The sequence below is a fragment of the Lynx canadensis genome, chromosome C2 (assembly GCF_007474595.2).
Source record: "Lynx canadensis isolate LIC74 chromosome C2, mLynCan4.pri.v2, whole genome shotgun sequence".
Taxonomy (NCBI): Eukaryota; Metazoa; Chordata; class Mammalia; order Carnivora; family Felidae; genus Lynx; species Lynx canadensis.
The window spans coordinates 79287107-79309813 of record NC_044311.2 but is presented as its reverse complement, the minus strand read 5'-3'; the positions used below and the strand labels follow the sequence as shown (position 1 = coordinate 79309813).

Genomic DNA, 22707 nt, shown 5'->3' with positions numbered 1-22707 from the left:
GGTGTGAGTTAGGGAGGGGAAGAGAGAGAGAGAGGGAGAGAGAGAATCCCAAGCAGTCTCTGTGCTGTCAGCACAGAGTTGGATGTGGGGCTTAAACTCATGAATCCTGAGATCATGACCTGAGCCAAAATCAAGAGTCAGACACTTAACTGACTGAACTACCCAGGCACCCCACAAAAATGTACTTCTATATTTCTCCTGTCATTTTGGTAGTTTTTCTCTTATCTTTAGGTCTAGGATCATTTTTGCTTAATTTTTGAGTACACTATATACGAATTAATCTTTCCCAAATTATTCTTTCACATGTGGATATCCAGTTGTCCCAGACCTATTTTTGTTGAAAAGACTCTTCTTTCCCCCATTTGAATTGTCCTGATGCTCTTGTTAAAAGTCAGTTGATCGGGGTGCCTGGGTGGCGCAGTTGGTTAAGCGTCCGACTTCAGCCAGGTCACGATCTCGCGGTCTGTGAGTTTGAGCCCCGCGTCAGGCCCTGGGCTGATGGCTCAGAGCCTGGAGCCTGTTTCTGATTCTGTGTCTCCCTCTCTCTCTGCCCCTCCCCTGTTCATGCTCTGTCTCTCTCTGTCCCAAAAATAAATAAACGTTGAAAAAAAAAAATTTTAAAAGTCAGTTGATCATAAATATAAGGCATCATTTCTAGATTCTCAGATTGATTCCCCTGATCTATATGTTTTGTTTGTGGCAATATATACTACCTTGATTACTGTATCTTTGTAGGAGTTTTGAAATCAGGACATAGGAGTCCTCCCACTTGGTTCTTTTTCAAAGTTGTTTTGTTTGCTCTGAGTTTCTTGCATTTCCATAAGAATACTAGGATCAACTGCCAATTTGTGCATAAAAAGCGAGCTGGGGGACACCTGGGTAGCTCAGTCAGTTTAAGCGTCTGCCTCTTGGTTGCAGCTCACATCCTGATCTCCTGGTTAATGGGTTTGAGTCCCATATGAGGTTCTGAGCTGATGATGACTGCTTGGGATTTTCTCTCCCTCTCTTTACGCCCCTCCCCCAATCGTGCTTTTCCTCTATCTCTCATTATAAAGAAACTAAAAAAAATAAATAAATAAAGGTAGCTGGGCTTTTGGTAGAGGTCGCATTGACCCTGTAGATCAGTTTGGGACATATTTCCTTCTTAATATTCAGTATTTGAACCCAAAAACACAAGATGTCTTTCCATCCATTTAGATCTTCCTTAATTTCTTTTAGCAATGTTTAACGAGTCTTGCACACCGTTTTTTCAACTCATTCCTAAAGTATTTTATTCTTTTTAATATTATTAAAAATAAAGTTATTTTCTTAATTTTATTTTTAACATTTTTCATTCCTAGTCTGTCCCAGTCAGACTAGGAATAATATTTGTCTCAGTCAAATATAACTGATTTTTGCATATTGACTTCATATCCTGCAGCTTTGCTGACATTATGATTAGTTCTCACAGTAGTTTGGCGGACTCCTTAGGTTTGTTGTTTCACAAGATCATGTCATCTGTGACTAGAGGTAGCTTTACTTCTTCCTTTTCAATCTCAGTAAGTTCTATTTATTTATTTTTGCCTAGTTTTCCTGGCTAAAATCTCGAGTGCAACACTGAATACGGATGATGAGTGGACGTTCTTGTCTTCTTCCCTAACTTAGGGAAGAAACTTTTGGTCTTTGACCGTTAGGGATGACTTTACTAGCTGTGGGTGCTCTTTATCATGTTGGGGAAATTCTCTTCTATTCCTAGCCATTGAGTGCTTTTACCATGAAGTGATGTTAGATTTTTCCAAGTGCTTTTTTACTGTGTCTGTAACCCTTTTTTCCTTTATTTTATTCATATGGTGCACTGATATTCATATGTTGAACCGATATTCCATCCCTGGGATAAATCCCACTTGGTCATGGTATATGATTTTTTTTATATGTTTCTGGAGTCCCTCTTTCTTTTATGTTTTTTTCTCTACTGATTTCCTTTCTTTAGCTAACAAACATGCTTGAGTTTTTTTTTCCAATAATAACAGAACCAAATAAATTTACTTCATGGGTCCTATGCCTCCAAGCCACTGCCCCATCTCCCTTCTTCCATTTTGATTCAAGTTTTGGAAAGAGTTGTCCTCTTGCTAGCTTAGTACTGATTCACGACTTAGCCATATGGACATATGTTTTATTAACATCATGAAGGACTTTTTAACTACCAAAGTGCGTGAACATCTTTCAGTCTTCACTCTATTAGATGTATGTATCCTTCTATGGTTTGCTTCCTGTTTCCTTCCTTTTTGAAACTTTCAAATCCCTGGTTTTCTTTGTGTCTTTTTTTTTATTACAGTTTCTTGCTCTTCTTTGTGGGCACTTTCCCCCCTGCCTATAAAATACTGGTATGTTTTAAGGTTCTGTCTTTGGTGCACTTTCCGTCACTTTATACTTTGTCTGGGAAATCTCGTAGACTCTCATCATTTTTTATTATCATCCATATGCTGATGAATGATGAATTGTTACCTTTGCTCAGATCTAGCCAGGACATCACCTCAATGCCTGGACATCACCATCTGAAAATGCTACATGCTTGTTAAATTCAAGAAGTCAAAATAAACATCTGAAGCTTTCTTTTCCTGCCCAACCTGTTCATCTAGCTTGAAGCAAATTTCTGGCACTTAGGAAAAGTTTTTAAAAAAATTTGATGGTTGTTCATTTTTGAAAGAGAAAAAGATAGAGCATGAGCGGGGCAGGGGCCGAGAGAGAGGGAGACATAGAATCCGAAGCAGGCTTCAGGCTCTGTCTGAGCTGTGAGCTGTGAGTCAGATGATTAACCCACTGAGCCACCCAGGCACCCCTGAGACTTAGGAAAGTTTAAGCAGCTTTGTAAGTGAGGTGAGACTTGCCTCAGTTTACCAAAGCAGGTTGGCAATCCTGCCTTTTCATTGATGTGAGATGCTGTGTAGCAGAAAGAGATAATTCAATGTTGGTACCCTACCGTCAGCAGACTTTGAGTCTCAACTAAGAGACAGGAATCGACACAGATGACTGTCATCCAAGGCAGGTTAGGAAGAGTGTGATGGGGAAAAAAAGAAGAATTATAATAGGAACCCAAAGGAGAAGGGACTTGATTTTGCCTGGAAAGGTGACCTATGGGAGTGGGGACACCTCCCAGAGATGGTAACTTTTGCACTAGAACAGGAAGGTGAGTCGGACTTAGATCGGGCAGGGTGGTAGAGAAGTGTCTGAGTCATCATGAGGGAAAGGCCAGTGTGTGCAGGGAGGGGCATACGGTTTGGTGTGCCTGGTGGGAGATTGGAGGGAAGTAGCGAGTGTCTAGGTGGAGACCAGAACTTGAAGTGCTTTGAATGCTACTACGGAAAATTCAAGATTTTATTCCATAGACAGGAGAGACTCACTGAAGCTGTAAGCAGAGTAGTGACAGGGTCCAAGCCATGTTTTGGGAACACTTGAGGAGTCCTATGCATCTAGTGTTTACCTGTATTTTAAAAAAAAATGGTCCTGGATGTTTCAGGGTCAGTGAAGTAGACAAGGTCTCGAGGGATCACCTTGTCCTTGTGTTTGCTCTAGAAGGGGTGGTTCTTATACATAAAAATAAAGAGGCAATGAGGTAGGATCTGCCATTACCCTGCTAAAGTTTGGCCGCCTCTGCGCAGGAGCTCGTCTTCACCACAGTCTTCTGGCATTGTCCCTTGCCCAAACTGAAATGTGCGTCACTATGTCCTGAAGGCGGGAGGAAAAAAAAAATGCATTAAGCAAACAGGAAAAAAAAAAGAAGCACAAAGAAAAACCCACCAACAGCCATACGTGGCAGGTGTACAGACTCTTCCCTACTCAACAGCCCTCCCCCACCCTGCCGTCCTGCAATGCGGCTGAGGTCGGAGTAAAACATAGGCCAAGTGGGGCTTCCTCAGCATTTAGAACTTAAACTTTGTGACCTGCCCCATGACTTCCTCTTCCCCTCCTGAACAAGGAGAAATTTGTCCCTCCTCTGCTTTCATAAGGCACTCTGGGGGGTGTCTGGGGGGCTCAAGTCAGTTGAGCTTCCGACTTAAGCTCAGGTCACGATCTTGCAGTTCATGGGTTCGAGCCCTGCTTCGGGATCTGTGCTGACAGCTCAGAGCCTGGATCCTGCTTCGGATTCTGTATGTCTCTCTCTCTCTCTGCCCCTACCCTGCTCACACACACTCTGTCTCTCTCCTTCTCTCTCAAAAACAAATAAACATTAAAAACAATAAGGCACTCTGGTTATCGGTAAAGTTCCCATGGCGCTTGCTCCTAGACTGCCTGTGAAATCCAAGGGTAAGACTGTGTCATCCATTGCTGTACTCTTGTTGCTGCCCAGTGCAGAACCCTGGGCATCTAGGCTCCTTAGGGCAATGACCTACAAAATTTGAGTAGCTTGGGGGTATGTAAAGAACAATATTTTGGAGAGTGAGAAGAAAATATTAGAACTTCATTTACGCTTATTTTTAACTCAACGTAAGGAGTTAAGCTTTATTATTCTTGAATGCATAGATTGACGTGAGTATGTGTGTATAAAATATAAACAAATGTATCGGAATGAATGCTTCAAATGTTTTGGTTCGTGAGGTTTGATTAAAAAATATCGCAGATCATGGGGCGCCTGGGTGGCGCAGTCGGTTAAGCGTCCGACTTCAGCCAGGTCACGATCTTGCGGTCCGTGAGTTCGAGCCCCGCGTCGGGCTCTGGGCTGATGGCTCGGAGCCTGGAGCCTGTTTCCGATTCTGTGTCTCCTTCTCTCTCTGCCCCTCCCCCGTTCATGCTCTGTCTCTCTCTGTCCCAAAAATAAATAAACGTTGAAAAAAAAAAAAAATTAAAAAAAAAAATATCGCAGATCATGCTCTAGGTGCTGAATTAATGACTGTGCATGAAGTAACTCTAAAGTATTTGGTGGCAAATAGGAAAATTCATTACCAAAGAAAAAACGAGCTCTTTAATTTATCCATTTATTCAGGCCAACAAACAAATACAAATATTAAATGGTACCTTGTATATGTCAGGCAATGTGGTAGGTTCTGTGGGTTGTTTTGTTCAAAGATGACTACAATGTATGTGGAGGGACTTTGAAGTTTTAACTCCACATAATATAATAGCAGCATGTGAGCAAGGTTATAGGGGAACATAGGAGAAAATCCTCATTGCCCCTTGAGGGGGCGGAGCATTTGGGTACCACTTTCTGAAGGACATTTTGACAAACATGTTAAAGACCTTTAAAAAGTTCATATCTTGAGGGGCTTCTGGGTGACTCAGTCGGTTAAGCGACCGGCTCTTGGTTTCGGCTCGTGTCATAATCTTGGGGTTTCTTGAGTTCGTGCCCTGTGTTGGGCTCTGTGTTGGCAGCAGGGAGCCCGCCTGGGTTTCTCTCTCTCTCTCTCTCTCTCTCTCTCGCCCTCTCTCTCTGCCCCTCCCCCACTCGTGTTGTCTCTGTCTCAAAATAAGGAAATAAACTTAAAAAAAAATTCATACCTTGACCCAACAAGTTTACTTCTAAAAATGTATACAAAGTGTAATGAAGGATTTGTGCAAATATTTAACTGCAAGCATGATTATCACAGCAGGATTTATGATATTGAAAACTCAGTGTTGTCCCCGGGTTGCTCAGTCAGTTAAGTGTTTGACTATTGGTTTTGGTTCAGGTCATGATCTCATGGTTTGTAACATCCAGCCCCTCAAGGGGCTTCATGCTGATAGCACAGAGCCTGCCTGGGATTCTCTCCTTCCTTTTCCCTCTGCCCCTCCCCCAATTTGTGCACATGCATGAGCTCTCTGTCTCTCAAAATGAATACATAAACTTAAAAAAAGAAGAAATCTGTAACAGCCCAAATATTCAACAATATGGGATTGCTTACATAATATGTGTTACTTCCATTCAATGCAGTACGACCCAACCATTAAAACCTGATATGCAGTGGGGCGCCTGGGTGGCGCAGTCGGTTAAGCGTCCGACTTCAGCCAGGTCACGATCTCGCGGTCCGTGAGTTCGAGCCCCGCGTCAGGCTCTGGGCTGATGGCTCGGAGCCTGGAGCCTGTTTCAGATTCTGTGTCTCCCTTTCTCTCTGCCCCTCCCCCACTCGTGCTCTGTCTCTCTCTGTCTCAGAAATAAACATTAAAATTAAAAAAAAAATTACATTGAAACTTTTATTTACAATGTTTTAAAATTAAAATGAGTTATACACTGCTAATACAGATTTATTCTATTAATATGCATGCATATAGGAAATTACATGCTAAGTGTGTTCAGACTTTTTTTCAGTATTAGTTTTAAATTGACATGTTGAAAAGTACAGTTCTGTGAGTTTTAACTGTGGATAAATTTGTGTAACCACTACAACAACAGGACAGATAGCTTCAAAACAAACAAACAAACACCCTTGTATTGCTCTTTAGGGTTAGTGAGTTTTAACTAGATCCCATTTATGTAATATTCTGGAATAGGTCAAAATGATGCAACAGGAAACACATTAGTGGTTGCCAGAGACTTGGGTATAACCCTACAGAATAGCACAAAGGTAGTGTGTGTGTGTGTGTGTGTGTGTGTGTGTGTGTTTTGAAATGAGTGACATAAGGTACTATGAGAGAGGAAGAAGGTGGTGACCCAAATATGAATTCAATATCACTGTGGGAGGATTTGCCAGGTACACTAAACTCTGAGTCTTTTGAGAATCTGGACCAATTCCCTAAGTTTCTGCTTGATTAAGTCCTAAATTGGTCCTAGGAATGGCACAGTGTTGATCCTGAAGGTGGAATTTGAGTGGCCTCAGTTGTGAAAAGAGGAGGAATGTTGGGGTAGGAGGCCAGGTGGGGAGCATTGCTCATTTGTTCACTTATTCACTCAACATTTACTACATGAAAGGCATTCTTATGTTATTGCTACAATCCATGGTAATGCTGTCTACTTGTGGAATGAGTAGATAGTATGCCTACACACGCTTGAACACACCCACTCATTCACATACGCATGTGCTCATGTACACATGCATGGGTGGTTGCACAGGAGAAATGGCAAGCATTGGCCAAGTGCCAGTTGGGAAACCCACAGTACTGAGCCTCGGGCACTGGGAGCCCCATGGATCAGTTCACAAGGTAGCCGCTAACATCAAAGAGTGTCGGTATTGTTCCAGAACTGGGACAAAGGGTAGCTGTATCCTGAGGTCTTGTGACACTAGAGAATTAGTTGATGCGTTTCCTTGGGATTGAAAAATATTCTAGATGGTATTTGAGCAGCTGAGCCTAAGGATACAATGCATTGACCAAAGAGAGAAAGGGTACCTATGAAAAGAATGTATCAAATATTTCTCGATTTAGGTAGCAGCGTGAATGGAGTTATGTTTTTTTCCAACAGGAAAGGGGATTAGCAGCTTCTTTTTAGCGTCTAAGAACAAAAAGACAGCCAGTCTCTTGAACTTGAACTTGCTTATTATAAGCCCTTATCATAAACCATCACTCTCTGTGTATTGATTTCTAGCCAACGATTAACCAGATGTGACCTTAGAGCCTTGATAATAGCTCACTCAACAGAGGGAAGCCTGCTAATTTATGAACAAAGCAGGTATTTACAGACCCCTCTCAGTCTCAGGTGGGTATTTTTCCATCTAGGTGGAAGTCACAAGCACAGAGAAGTCACAAACACAGAGCTCTGATGGGTCCCTGAACAGAGCTTGTGCTGACCATCTGGAAGGATGAGGTGGTCTAGACCTGACAGGAAATGATTCGATGCAAAAATCATGAAAGCAGCACCTGCTGTGGAGGGTTAAAATTCAATGCCTATGACCCACATGATAGCATTACTACTAATAATTCCATTCACTCATGTATACGTTACACTTTACAAAATTCTTTTATATTCATTATCATGGCAATATTTTTTGTATGATTCCATTTATATAAAGTTCAAAAATAAACTCAAGTAAACTGTATTATCTAGAAATGCATACTTAGGTGGTAAAACCATACAGCAAATCAAGGAAATGATCACAATAAAGTCAGGGGAGTAGTGACTCTAGAGAGAGAAAGCAAGAGTTACAAGAAAGGGGCACATGCAGTCCTTCTGGGTGGTGGTCATTTCTTCCCAGGGGTAGTGCTTGCCAGGGATTCACTTTACAATTTTGTTAAGCTGTACACTTATGACCTATGCACTTTGTGCACAAATGTATGCTTTAGTTTACACACATCAAACAAACAAAAAGTCAAGAAAGAAAAGAAGTGAGTTCCTTCCTTTGTGTCATTTCAATCTTGACTGGTTGTTAGTTATGGAGATTCTAGACTAGATATGGCTAAAGCAATGTAGTATATAAGGTGGGACTGCCTTGGGAGTACTGTGGATAGATTGACCTTATCCCTTATTTAAGAAAATCTGTGTGTGTGTGTGTGTGTGTGTAGGTCCAGTCTGAGAGTCCCATGGAAGGACTGAGAGGTTTACTCGAGGTCACCAGCTAATGTCAGAGTTATAACTTTTTCTCAGGAGTTCTACATCTGATACTCCACATCTAATGCTCTTGGATAATGACAGTATTCCATTTCTAGCTTAAAAAAATTCCCCACATCAGGGTCACTTGGGTGGCTCAGTAGGTTAAGCATCTGACTCTTGATTTTGGCTTAGGTCATGATCTCATGGTTTGTGAGTTTGAGCCCCAAGTTGGGCTCCATACTGTCAATATGTAAGGACTTATTCTCTCTCTCTCTCTCTCTCTCTCTCTTTCTTTCTCTCTCTCTCCCTCCCTCCCTCTCTCTCAAAACAAACAAACAAACAAATAAACAAACTTAAAAAAAATTCCCCACCTCTGTTCATTTCAAATGGAACTGAGTTGGGTATCTTGGTTAATTGTGAAATTGTCCATTGGTGTTCAGACTTGCTTTAAAGATGGAGACTGTTTGGCTCTGTACTAGTTAGAAATGCAAAAGAAATGTTCACTTGGCATTGTGAGTTAAGGCAGTAGGAAAAATGTGTCTGATTTCCTAGTAACAGCAGCATCTTGAAAAATTAGACTCCCTTTTACATGTAAGATTCTATCTCATTATAATATTTTTGTACACCAAACGCACTGTGTTCATTGTAAAATATTTAGAAATATTCAGGAGAGAGAAAAAGGAACTAATAACCCCCCATAAACCCAACTTGCAGACATAAGCCTTATTAAATTTTGGTATGTTTTCTTCTATGTTTGTTTAAAACTTGTTTGCAAAACTGATATCCTAAAAATATGGTTTTGAAACTTGTATTTAAAACAATCTTAACAGTATATTGTGATTTTGTTTTCATATTAATAGTTCTTCTATAACACGTATTTTAAGGCCAGTGTAATAACACGTTGGGTAAGCGAGTGTATCATGTTTCTTAAAAAGCCAATTTCCTTTTGTTAGCTATTTGGTTTTTTTCAATTACTGCTATTGTAAATAATGTTGCAATAGGCATCTAAATAAGCATTGTAAATAAATCTTTGCACACACCCAGTGTTACTTCCTTAGAATAAATTCCTAGAAGTGAAATCATTGGGTCTGGGTCAAAGGGTATGCACACTTTAAAGGCTTTTGTTATGTTTGCCAAATTGCATTTCAGAAAGATTGTCTCAATTTATGCTCCCACAAGGAGTGTATAAAAGTGTTTTCCCCAGCCATGCCAATGCTAGATATTCGAACTTAAAATGTATTAAAAAAAGATTTTGTTTACTAGCAAGGTTCCAGTTTTTCATATGTTTTTTAGCCCTCACGTTGCTTGGATTCCTTGAGTCCTTCAAGTAAAATGGCGTGTTATCTCTTCTACACAAGTCCTGACGATCAAATGTAAATTATAGGACTAAGAAACTTTGTGCGTATGTACACATTTAAAATTTTCCACTTGAACCAGGAAGGGAATCCATTATTAAGAAAAAGAATAGATTTTTGCCTGTGTTAACAGGAGAGCTCTCAACTGAGTTGCGTATTTGCCTAACTAATGCCCCATTAGGCGTTCTAAGCACATTAACATATTGTTAACGTATCTAACGATCATTCATAGAAATGGGAAGTCAAACAAGCCCAGTGTATCAATTTGCCAAATCCAACGAGCTCCTTGGCAGTGTGCTCACAAGACCCTATGGGGGACAGCAGGCATGAGTAGGTTAGACAGCCCATTAGCTTATGAAAAGAGCTGTCGATGCAATCATAATCTATTTGCCAGCATTTCACTGACATTTTTTCTGAGCTTATGGTGGTAGAAAGCTATTTCCCACATTCCTACTCAGGCACTCAGCAGAACGATGGGCAGGTTAAATCCCAATAAAACAAATATTGCTATGATGCAAATCTTTCTATAACTGAAAGAATGTTAGGCCCCAGGTGGAATCCCATTTATTTCAAGTATTTTTTTGATGGCATAAAATCCTAACACAACAAAATAATTGGGACAATGCTGCGGCCCACATTCTATTGGGATTTGACTTATTAGTGATAGTTTGATTAACATGGTTCTGGAAAGAAATCTCCTTTGATTACAACAGCAGCCTGGGGGAGAGCAGCTTGGGAGAAGGATGGACTTTTTCTTAGTTATTGCAGAGCTCTGAAGGGTAGATCTGAGGCCAGTGGCTAGGGGTAACAGAGAGTCTGATTATCGATAATCCTAAGGAATAAATTTCTTTTTTTTTTTTTTAATTTTTTTTTCAACGTTTATTTATTTTTGGGACAGAGAGAGACAGAGCATGAACGGGGGAGGGGCAGAGAGAGAGGGAGACACAGAATCAGAAACAGGCTCCAGGCTCTGAGCCATCAGCCCAGAGCCTGACGCGGGGCTCGAACTCACGGACCACGACATCGTGACCTGGCTGAAGTCGGACGCTTAACCGACTGCGCCACCCAGGCGCCCCAAGGAATAAATTTCTAACAGAGTTGTCCCCAGAACGGGAACGCCCTTTCATCTGTAAAGGTCCAAGCTCCCACTGGAGAAGTCATCAGGAATGCCAAGGAGGCCTTTCCTTTACTGTGGGGTCCAGGGTCTGTGTTTTCAGAGGAAGTCACATGACCATAGTTGGGGTGGGCTCTTCTACCAATGGCTGTCTATTGGTAACAAGACACACGAGAAATTCCAAGTGAATATTTCTCCACTCGCTTATTATTTATTTTGTTTTTGAATAGTACACAGGTCCAATACAGGTTGCCAAGGTGAAGGCCATCATCATCGTCTGAGTCAGGCCATAGTGCCAGGTTCGATTATCCCCACCAAATCTCATAGGCAACTATTTCTTGCAGAAGCTTCACTGAGGGCCGGATGGTTTTCCGAGGCGGCTCCCTTCCAATCAGAGGCTTAAGGATCCGGTCTACTTTAATTTTGTGCCTCCCTTCCTTCTGTAAGTGACGTCCGGGGCCTCTGTGGCAGTGGAGGAGGAAGGCATGGGAGACTCACATAAACTCCTCTATCCTTCTGCTTTTGCCACTTTCATTTGCTGTTCATGGGTCAGAGTTACATACTCACCCGGCCCTTTTTGGCTGCAAAACGGAGTGTCTGCCTTTGTCCCTAGGAAGACATCAGCGAAGGTACCCTTGTGAATCTATAGCATTATTTTTTTTGCCATAGATTGTCTTTACTTTTATATTTTGCCTGGAAGGACACATATTTTCTTTACTCCATCATAGAACAAACTGGAGCATGACCTATGCATTACCACATGGACAATCGATTTTATGTAGTTTTAGCAGTTAACTTTCTCTACAGTGGCAAAAAGTTTGTCCCTGAGAAGTTGGACATGCAGACCCTCTCTCCTGGTGCTGTGTTTATTTGGAATAAAACGATCAAAGATGGTGTCTGAGCCTCTCAGGTAGTTCTAACATTTTCCTGACTTTTCGCTCGGGATCCTTCCGGTGCTGGGTCTCCTGCATACTGGCTGCTGGGGAAGAAGAGTGTCTTCGTTTGCTCGGGTTGTTGTAACAAGGTATCATAAACTGGGAGGCTCACACGACAAAAGCTTGTTTCCTCGTGGCTCGGAAGGGTGCAAGTCTGAGATCAGAGTGTTCCTTGTGAGGCTGTGAGGGAGAATTTGTTCCGTGCCTCTCTCCTAGCCTCTGGCTACTTGCTGGCAGTCTTGGCATTCCTTGGCTTGAAAAAGTATCTTCCTGATCTCTGCTCTCATCTTGACATGGCATTCTGTCTGTGTGTGTGTCTCTCTCCATGTCCAAGTTTCTCCTTTAAAAAAAAATTTTTTTAATGTTTATTTATTTTTGAGAGAGAGAGAGAGAGAGCGAGAGCATGAGCAGGGGAGGGGCAGAGAGCAAGAGGGAGACACAGAATCCGAGGCAGGCTCCAGGCTCTGAGCTGTCAGCACAGAGCCCAATATGGGGCTTGAACCCACGAGCTGTGAGATCATGACCTGAGCTGAAGTCGGAAACTCAACCTGCTGAGCCACCCAGGTGCCCCTAAGTTTCTCCGTTTTATAAGGGCATCACTCATATTGGTTGGGGATCCCCTCATCACCTCATCTGAACTTGACCACCTCCATAAAGAGCCTGTCTCCAAATAAGGTCACATTCTGAGGCAAGAGAGCTGAGTAGACCCACTTTTCTTTTTTGAGCCTCTGTGCTTTAATCTGTTGGAAGAGGGGGCTGGGCCGGTGAACTTTGAAGTTCTAGCCTGCTCTGAGACTCTCTTATACAGTTGGTGACACTGTAAGGTATAACGCCATCATGTTAGAAGAAACCATGACTAGAAAGGTCTGTGTGGCTTTCTGGGTCCCTAATCTCCTCCTGTGGCATGGTTTAGGTGCAGGGAAAACAGGCCACACGTTGTGGTTTCTGCGTTGAGGGCCTTACTTTGGCAGTCAGGTTTAAATGCAGGCTCTCTCTCTCTTTCACACATATATACATATATGCACACAGCTTTGTTTTTGGGAAGGGGAGGGAGGTATTTTTAATAGAGTTCTTTATCCTCTCTCTCTCTCTTTTTTTTTTTTCCTGGAAAAAGATGAAATCATCCATTTATTCTGGACCAATTACAAGCACTAGAAAGCACAGGGGGAACAGAAAGCTCGATCACAAATAAATATACACTGGGGGCGGGGGGCACAGAGGAAACCGTTATTGATTGGCCTTGTAAAATCTGCTGCTGAATCGATAGCAATTTCTGGAAATGCCAGACATTTATTTTGTGTGGCTTGAACAGCGGAGATAATAATAAACGTACTTATGAAGTGAGTCTCTTGACACTATTTCCTTGAGCCCCTTATAATAACACACACATAACGGGTATGATCGCCATACAAGCCTCAGTGAACACACTTCAGATTTACATCCCGGGTTGAGTTGCCCACCACCGACCTCTCCTCTGTGCTGGGCCTAACAAAGATGTCCCTTAAAAAAAGCACAGACAATTCAGCCGCGTGAAGACAAGGGAGAGGTGCCCTCATCAGCTGTGGAGAGGCAGGCCTGGGCTTGTTCTGAGGCTCAGGGAAGAAAATCAGACACTGAAATTGCTGGACCCTGCCCAGCCATTATGAATTTCTGGACCTGCCCTCTCCCCTGTGATATCCACGGCCCCTCTCAGAGTTCTGTTCATTGTTTGTCTCTAACAATGGGCAGCTCACCTCATGTGGCTACGCCCTCATCCCCATCCGTCATCTATGGCCAGTCTCTTCTCTCTACTCCATGTGCAAGGGCATTTGGTAACCTTGTCAGGGCCATTACGTCTGAGAAAAGGCTCTGGGGTGTTACAGGAATTGGGAATTTGCTCAACGTACTTCACCATGGTCAAAAGAGCTACCACTTACCGAGTACCTGTTATGTGCCATGTCCTCAACGCTCATGGCCTCATTTATTTCTCACCACAAACCTGAGTTATTATTGTTCTTTAAATAATTTTTTGGTAGGAAACTGAGGCTCAACAAGGTTAAATAAGTTACCCAAGATCGTGAAGCTATTAGGAAACTGAGCTAGATTTGAGCACAGATCTGCTTCTAGATTCTGTATTCTTTCCATTCTGCTCTTGCCAGCTAGGATACTAGGAGATGAAATGATACCATGCAGAGGCCCTTGAATGCCCGGTGAAGGCATGTCACATTATTCCCGTGCCTTAGGGAATGTAAGAAGGTCTCTTGGAAAATATAAATGGTACAATCACAGTTAAGTTTTAGAGAGATCGTTTTGGTCCTATATTTAGGACAGATTGAGGCAGGGAAAGAGGCTGAGAGATCGAATGGAAGGATACAACAGCAGATTTGATAGGAGGCTCAGACTAGGAGAAGGACAATGGGATCACCAAGAGACGATCTTGAAAGTCACCAGAGTGGAAAATGCTTCCCCTTCTCCCCACTTTGTCTCATCCCCGCCTCTGCCTCCTTTCCCAGCCACTTCACCTGCTCCTATTTTGGGATGGTGGGAGGATTCTCTGGAGAATCTTCATTCGCAGCCTGGGCCTCTTCATGCAAAGTCAGTCTCAATGATACTGTTGGATACAGATGCCTGCTGAGCTGGGAATTGATGGAGATCGCTTTTCCATCTCACTTCCTTAATACATCCCCATTTAGTATGGCTCTGCTAAGGAGATTTTGAACTACTAATTTGGATGGCAGGAGAAGGTGTGTTTTTTTTTTTTTTTTTTTTTTTTGGAAACTGCTAGATTTCCGGATCCCTGGCTGTGTCCCATCTCTTCATAATGAACCTGTAGTTTTGTGAGACAGTCTTCAGGACTCTGAAAAACACAATATGTCTTTCCCTTGAGATCTGAATTGGTGTTGAGAGTAACTCTTTCCCCTCCAAGCACTCAAGGAACTGGTTCTCTGCAGATGCTGGGTCGATCCCTGTTTCAGAGAAATAACTGGGAAATAGCTCTCTAAAACCCCAAAGATGGGAACTCAAAGAGATGTCTTGGATGGATGGACTATCACGCAAGGACACATGTGAGTTACTTCTTCAGATGTCTTTTGTGCATGTACTTTATGCTATACCCCATGCAGGAAACCAAGGAGAATTGTACAGAGTTCCATCCCTCAAAGAGCTCACAGCCTAGTAGAGGACATAAGTTCATGTTCACAAATAACGTCTATACAAGGCAGTCTCTGGTCCACATTACAGAACTGCCACAGACCAAATAGGCCATGAGAATTCACAGGGAAATCGAAAAGCTAGCTTGCAGTTTTTTAGTGACCCTTGAAAGAGAAGACAAAAAAAAAAGGAAACTTTGGGGTGTTCCAGGAGCAGAGAATGACAATAGCACGGTGTGGCAGCGAGAAAGCATAGAGTGTGTGAGGAATCCCAGAAAAGAATCCCATTTACTGAGATCCCCATTCACACAGATCCACTGGGCCTCAGTGCAAGAGAGGGGGAAAAAGATTCAAGAGGTGGTTTAGAGTTAGAAATGGGTTAGAGAAGACTTCAAACACCAGGCAGATGCCACAACTACACACAAAAATCGGACAACTTAGATGAAATAGACCAATTCCCCAATAACTACTACAACTTATGCAATACGATATAGGTAATTCGAACAGCGCTATAATTATTATTAAAGAAATTGCACTCACAATTTTAAAAGCTCTCAAAAAGGAAGTCCCCAGTCTCAGATGGTTTCACTGACGAATTCTTCCAAACAGAGTTAACACCAATTTAACATGTCTCCTAGAAAATACAAGAGAAGGGGAACAATCCTCAATTCATTTTATGAAGGTAGCATTACCTCGATACAAAAGCCAGACAAACAGTGCAAATAAAACTACAGACCAACAACTCTCATGAATATAGAGGTAAAAAAAATTTATTAAAAAACCCACAAAATATGAAATAAAATTCAATAAGTACCAAAAAATTATGCACCATGACAAAGTACGGTTTATTTCAGAGATGCAAGACTGGTTCAATATTAAAAAATCAATTAGTGTTAATCCACGATATTCACTGCCTAAAGAAGGAAAAACAACAGATCATCTCAGTCAATGCAGAAGAAACATTTGACGAAATTCAATACTCATTCATGATAAAAATTTTCAGAAATCTACGATTAGAGGAAAATACCGTCAACTTGAGAAAGAATTTGCAAAGCCCTATGACTACTATTATACTTAATGGTGAAAGCCTGAATCCTTTGTCCCTTAGATCAGGAATCAGGCAAGAATGTCCACTTTCACCTCTTTTCTTCACATTGTTAGAAGTTCTAGCACATGCGAGGCATCAAGAAAAGGAAATGAGTAAAGTTCAGAAAGAAAAAATAATTTTTAAAAATTTTTTTAAACTTTGTTTTTATTTATTTATTTTAAACTTTTTTTAAAATGTTTATTCATTTTTGAAAGACAGAGACAGAGCACAAGCAGGGGTGGGGCAGAGAGAGAAGGGGACACAGAATCTGAAGCAGGCTCCAGTCTCTGAGCTGTCAGCACAGAGCTCGACAGGGGGGCTCCAACTCACGGACCAAGAGATCATGACCTGAGCCGAAGTCAGACGCTCAACCGACTGAGCCACCCAGGTGCCCCTTGTTTTTATTTATTTTGAGAGAGAGATAAAGTGCAGGCAGGGAAGGGGCAGAGAGAAGAGACAGAATCCCAAGCAGGTCCCATGCTGTCAGCACACAGTCCAATGTGGGGCTTTGAACTCAGGAACAGTGAGATCATAACCTGAGCCAAGGTCAAGAGTCCGAGGCTTAACAGACTGAGCCACCCAGGTGCCCCCCAAATAAAATTGTCCCAATTTATAGATGACACGACTAGCAATGTAGAAAATTACAAGGATTCTTTTTTAAAAAAAAAATTTTTTTTCAACGTTTATTTATTTTTTGGGGGACAGAGAGAGACAGAGCATGAATGGGGGAGGGGGAGGGGCAGAGAGAGATGGAGACACAGAATCCGAAACAGGCTCCAGGCTCTGAGCCATCAGCCCAGAGCCTGACGCAGGGCTCGAACTCACGGACCGCGAGATTGTGACCTGGCTGAAGTCGGACACTTAACCGACTGCACCACCCAGGCGCCCTTACAAGGATTCTTTAAAAACAAAACAAAACAAAACAAAACCAAACTCTTAAAACTAATGGGTGAGTTCATTAAGGTTGCAGGATGCAAAAATAAACATACAGTTAAGCATCTGATTTAGGCTCAGGTCACGATCTCATGGTTCCTGAGTTTGAATCCCATGTTGTGCTCTGTGCCGACAGCTTAGAGCCTGGAGCTTGCTTGAGATTCTGTGTCTCCTTCTCTCTCTGCCCCTCCCCCACTCACATTCTGTCTCTCTCCCTCTCTCTCTCTCTCTCTCAAAAAGAAACATTAAAAAAAATTCAAAATAAACATATAAAAACCAATTGTACTTCTCTGTACTAGCCATGAACACATGGACCTTGAAATTCAAAATATAATATCACTTCTCATCACTCAGAAAATAAGAAAGTTGGATGGAAAGGTAACAGAACGTGTACAGGACTTGTACACTGAAAAGTAGAAGATGCTGAAGAAAGAAATCAAAAGAGATCCACATAAATGAAGAGGCATACTATTTCTGTTCATTGATTAGAGGACTCAACATAGTTATACTCATTTTCTCTTTCTGCTGTAAAAAATTACCACAAACTTGGTGGCTTCAAACAATGCAAATTTATTTTCTTATAGTTCTGGATTTCTGAAGTGTGGGATTGGGTCTTATGAGGCTCACATCAAAGTATTGTCAGGGCTGGTTCCTTCCAGAGGCTCTGAGGGGAGAATCCCCTTCCTTGCTTTTCAGCTTCTAGAAAACACTAGCATTCCTTGGTTTATGGCCCCTTCCTCTATCTTCAAAGCCAACAGCATAGTACCTTCAGATTTCTTTCTCTCCCCTGCTTGCCTCATCACATGTCCCTTCCTTTTGCTTTATTCTTCCACCTCCTTTGTATAAAGGCCTTGTGATTACGTTGAATCCCCTGGATAATTCACCAGGCCTTTCATCACATCGGCAAAACGCTTTTTGCCATATAAGGTAACGTATTTACAGTTTGCAAGGACTGCGATGTGTAAATCTTTCCGGGGCCGTTATTCTGTGTACCACACTAGTAAAGCCATCAATTTCCTCCAAACTGATATACAGAATTTTCACAATTCTTCTCAAAATTACAGTAAGATTTTTGGTATGCATCAAGATTATTCTAAAATTTATACGGGAAGGTAAAGAAATTTGAATAGCTTAAACAATTTGGAAAAAGAAGAATCCAGTCGAGGAATCTGTCCACCCATTTCAAGACATTATACCGCCATAGTGAGCAAAACTGTGTGGTGTTTGTAGAGAGATACACAGATCAATAGAACAGAATAGAGAGCTCAGAAATAGACTCACACAAATATGACCATCTGTTTTTGACAAAGGCACAAAAGCAAGTCGATGGGGGAAAAGATAGCCTTTTCAAAAAGTGGTGCTTGAGTGATTGGACACCGAAAGGCAAAAGCAAACAAACAAAAACACAAACCTCAACCTAAGTCTCACACCTCAAATGAAAATTAACTCATAATAGATTCAGAAGTATTTAAATGGGTTTACATATAAAACATGAGGGGTGCTGGGTGGTTCAGTTGGTTGAGCATCTGACTCTTGATTTCAGCTCAGGTCATGATCCCAGGGTCGCAGGTTCGAGCCCTGCTTTGGGCTCTGCTCTGAGCATGAAACCTGCTTGGGATTCTCTCTCCCTCTCCCTCTCTCTCTTTCCCTCCTTCTGCTCATCTCCCCTGCTCACATGTGTGCTTTCTCACTCTTGGTCTCTAGAAAAAAATAAAAATAAAAAAAAAGGAAAACACGAAACTATAAAACCTTTAGGAAAAAAAAATAAGAAAAAAACTCCTAAAACTAGTATCTAGAATTACATCTAGAACTAAGCTGAGTTCTTAGACTTGACGCCAAAAGCATAATCCATGAAAGAAAAAGTTGATAAATGACACTCCATCACAATTGAAAGAAATTTGCTCTACAAAGCGCCCCATTAAAAAGATGAAAAGACAAACTACTGACTGGGAAGAAAATACTTGTCAGATATTAAAACATATCTGTCAAAGGCTCAAAGGTTAAAAGACAAGGCATCTAATTTGAAATCAACAAATGATATGAAGAGACATTCTACCAAAGAATATGGACAGATGTCAAGGAAACGCAGAGAAAGACATTCGACAACATTAGAGGACAGGGAAATGAAAATTGAAAACACACGAGATATCACTATCCACCTATCAGAATGGCTAGAATAACAAAAAATAGTGACACCAAGAGCTCAGCAAGGATGCAGAGAAACTGGTTCACTCATACATTGCTGGTGGGAATATAAAAGGATACAGTCTCTCGGGAAAATACTTTGGCAGTGTCTTAAAAAAAAAAAAAAAGTGATCATGCCATATCATACTTCCCAGAAACCATGCTCCTGAGCATTTCTTCCAGGGAAATGAAGATTGATGTTCACACAAAATCCCGTACACAAGTATTTACAGCAAACTTGTGCATAATAGCCCCAAACCGGAAACAACTCAAATGTCTTTTCAGAAGATGAACAAACTGTGATGTAGTCATGCATGGAATACTCCTCAGTAATGAAAAGGAGCTAACTTGACACACACATGACCTGGGTGAATCTCCTAATCAGAATTATCCTGATAGGAAAAAAAAAAAAAAAAACCAATCACAACAAGTTACATACTACATACGATAGGATTCCATTTATATTACATCCTTGAATTGACAAGATTTTAGGAATGGATAATGCAAGGGTGGTTTCCAGGGATCAAGGAGAAGATGGAAGAGGGAGTGGAGTGGGTTTGGCTATTGAAGGGGCAGCATCAGAGATCCTTGGGGTACGGAAATATCCTCTGGCTTGACTGTATGGATGTCATTATATTCATTATGATATTGCACTATGAGTTTGCAAGATGTTAACATCGGGTGAAGGATACATAGGCTCTCTCTGTATTTCTTACAAGTACACAAGTTGTTTACCAGTACCTCTAAATAAAGAGTTTGATTTTAAAACAACAACCCAGAAGAGACTCAAACTACGATGCTGATAGTTTTGGAGGGAGGTGATGCGGAAAGGCACGAATGAGACAAACCGTTCAGAGCCTTATTTTAGCTATTTCCCCCCACCCCGATCATGATATGCCTGGGTGGATTGAGGTTGCTCGCATGTCTCTGAGGGATAGCATCTCTCTTGTTTGTTCACGTACTTGATGAGAATGGCGAGGGACTTCTCCACCTTGTGTCCAGTTGGCTTGGAGACTTGTCCTATTCTGATCTATGTCAGTGTCTCCTGGAGGCAAGTCAAGGAGACATTTATAAAAGGCTTTGGGGGACTGAGCTACTCTCTCATTGGTCCCAATGATAATGTTTGGAGAAGTCACACAAGGAAATTTTCTACGACTTTTGAAGGCAGTAGGGAGGTAGTGGAGGCCGTATGGGCATGGATTGCATATGAGCTTGCCTATTAAGCCTGTAGGACGAACACAGAGAAAGAACCAAACGTGAGGGAACCCTGGTTTCTAGAGTGAGCGTGGGGCTATTGTCTCCCCTCCCCTTCACACCCATGTCTGTGGGCACACGTGCACTCCATGCTCAAAGATGAGCCAGGGTCAAAAGCAAGTGTATGATGCACTCCTGAGTTAGAAAAGGAGCTTTTGGGGGGCGTCTTGGCTCAGTCGGGTGAGGTCCGACTTCGGCTCAGGTCATGACCTCGCAGTCTGTGAGTACGAGCCCTGTGTCAGGCCCTGTGCTGACAGCTTAGAGCCTGGAGCCTGCTTCGGATTCTGTCTCCCTCTCTCCCTGCCCCTCCCCCACCAGCTCTCTCTCAAATATAAATAAACATTAAAAAATTAAAAAAAAAAAAGAAAGGGAACTTCTGCAGGGCTGAGCTGATAGCTTTGATGGTCTATCCCTGCTGCCTGGGAGGGGGCTCTGCTTAGAAGGCCACTGTCCCTGGGAGGCCTGGTTTGGCAGAGTTTCATTTTGCTTTCAGCCTGTAGCCTAAGCAAGGGGAGGCCTGTTGAGTCCCAGCTGCCCAGCTCAGTAGGAATCTCACTGAGGTCTGGGGCCCAGGCCCAAGCTTGTGGTAATAATGTTGCTCCTCTGCCTGAATTTGCCACTGCCTGGCTCCCTCAGGAAATGGCCGTGGCAGTGGCTTGAGGGTTTGGATCCCGAATCCAGATTCCAGATGAGAGAGACAGACAGGGAGAGGGAAACAAGAAGAAAGCAAGCAAGCAAGCAAGCAAGAAAGAAAGGGAAAAAAGCAAGCAAGCAAGCAAGCAAGAAAGAAAAAATATATAGATATATTCACTTCTTCCCTCCTCCCTTGCCCTTTTCTTTCCCTTACCAACCTTCACCCCCTGTACAGGCTTCTGTTGTTGTCTTGGTTTACTTCGCATTTTAACCCTTGCCTTGCTTTATTTTAATTGTTTTACTTGTTTGTTTATTTGTTCGCTCGGTTGGTTTGGGTTTGGGTTTTGAGCAAATGAGGAGCCAATTCTCTAAGTCAGTTCCAAGTCTGAGTAATGGCCGGCGTGATCGGTCTCTGGCGTCCTATTTCTTCCCCTCTTCCCCTTTCTCCCTCCGGTCCCGCCACACCTGACTTTTCACCGTGTCCTGCACGTGCCAAGGAGGCACCCCTCAGAGCCTGGGCATTTACCGTTTCTTCTGCAGGCTCCCCCACCCCATGGATCCACATGGCTTGCTTGCCCACCTCTGCCGGTCTTACCCTACGCGTCACATTTTCAGGGAGATTGTCGCAGGAAGTCTTGCGTAAAACTGTATCACGCATACTTCCAACACTTGTAGCCCTCTTCTCTGGTCTCTTCATTCTTCAAAGCATATATGACTCGCCAACACTGTATTTTCCTTTTACCTCATTCGCTGTCTGACTTCCTGAATTAGATTGCCAGCTTTATGAAAGCAGGGTGTTTTGTTTGTTTTGTTCACTACTGCATCCAGAACATAGCCTGGCACAGTACACAGTACCAATAAATATTTGGTAAATGAATGAGTGGAATGAGGGAGTGAATAAAATTCTTTCAGGTGTTAGGTAGAACGTAAGTACATATGCGATTTATGGCTAGTATTTTAAATTAAATATATTGTTAATTAGCTTGGTAATTATTAAGCATATTTTAAATAAATATATTGTATTACTTATATTAAATAGTATGAATTAATTATTTTATTTTATTTTTAAGCCTTTTTAAAATGTTTATTTATTACTTTTGAGAGGGAGAGAGAGAGTGTGTGAGCAGGGGAGAGGCAGAGAGAGAGGGAGACAGAGAATCCAAAGTAGGCTCCAGGCTCTGAGCTGTCAGCACAGAGCCCGACGCGGGGCTCGAACTCACGAACCATGAGATCATGACCTGAGCTGAAGGCGGACGCCTAACCGACTGAACCACCCAGGTGCCCCAAGAATATATTTATATTTTAAATAAATACACTGCATGTATGCATGTCTGTCTATCTACACAATATATATTATCACAAACTTTATTTAAGTCTATGACCTTGAAAATAACCCTGGACTGGGGTTTGAAGGGCTGGGATCAGTTCCGGCTCCTTCAAAACAGATCTGCCGGGAAGAATCATTCCGTGTCCCTGCCCTGGTATCTGTACTTGTGAAATAGGTATAATATTCCTCGTGTACCTCACAGGGTTATTATGAGAATCAAATAAGATACTGGACAGGGGGGTGTGAAAACTAAAAGGCCAATCAAACACACCCTCCAACCTTCTGCAAGGATGAAACACTGTCATATGAATGTCTAGTTCTAACGCGAGAGAATGCAGACAGCG

At 42.1% G+C, this 22707-nt stretch overlaps 2 long non-coding RNA genes across 2 annotated transcripts in view; both read right to left on the bottom strand.

Annotated features, from left to right (window-relative positions):
• LOC115522989 overlaps positions 1 to 10670 on the bottom strand; it is a 47835-nt gene extending 37165 nt beyond the window's left edge. Inside the window, exons 1-2 of the long non-coding RNA XR_003971599.2 lie at positions 8785 to 10670; positions 3610 to 3705 (exon numbers count right to left, since the gene is read on the bottom strand). This is a non-coding gene — a long non-coding RNA (uncharacterized LOC115522989). The remainder of the gene's footprint in view (positions 1 to 3609; positions 3706 to 8784) is intronic.
• A 397-nt stretch (positions 10671 to 11067) lies between these two features.
• Positions 11068 to 21768, bottom strand: LOC115522988. The gene is made up of 3 exons (XR_003971597.1): positions 21632 to 21768; positions 15486 to 15579; positions 11068 to 12157 (listed from the first exon to the last, which is right to left on the bottom strand). It is a non-coding gene; the product is annotated as an uncharacterized LOC115522988 (long non-coding RNA).
• Positions 21769 to 22707: the final 939 nt, after the last annotated feature.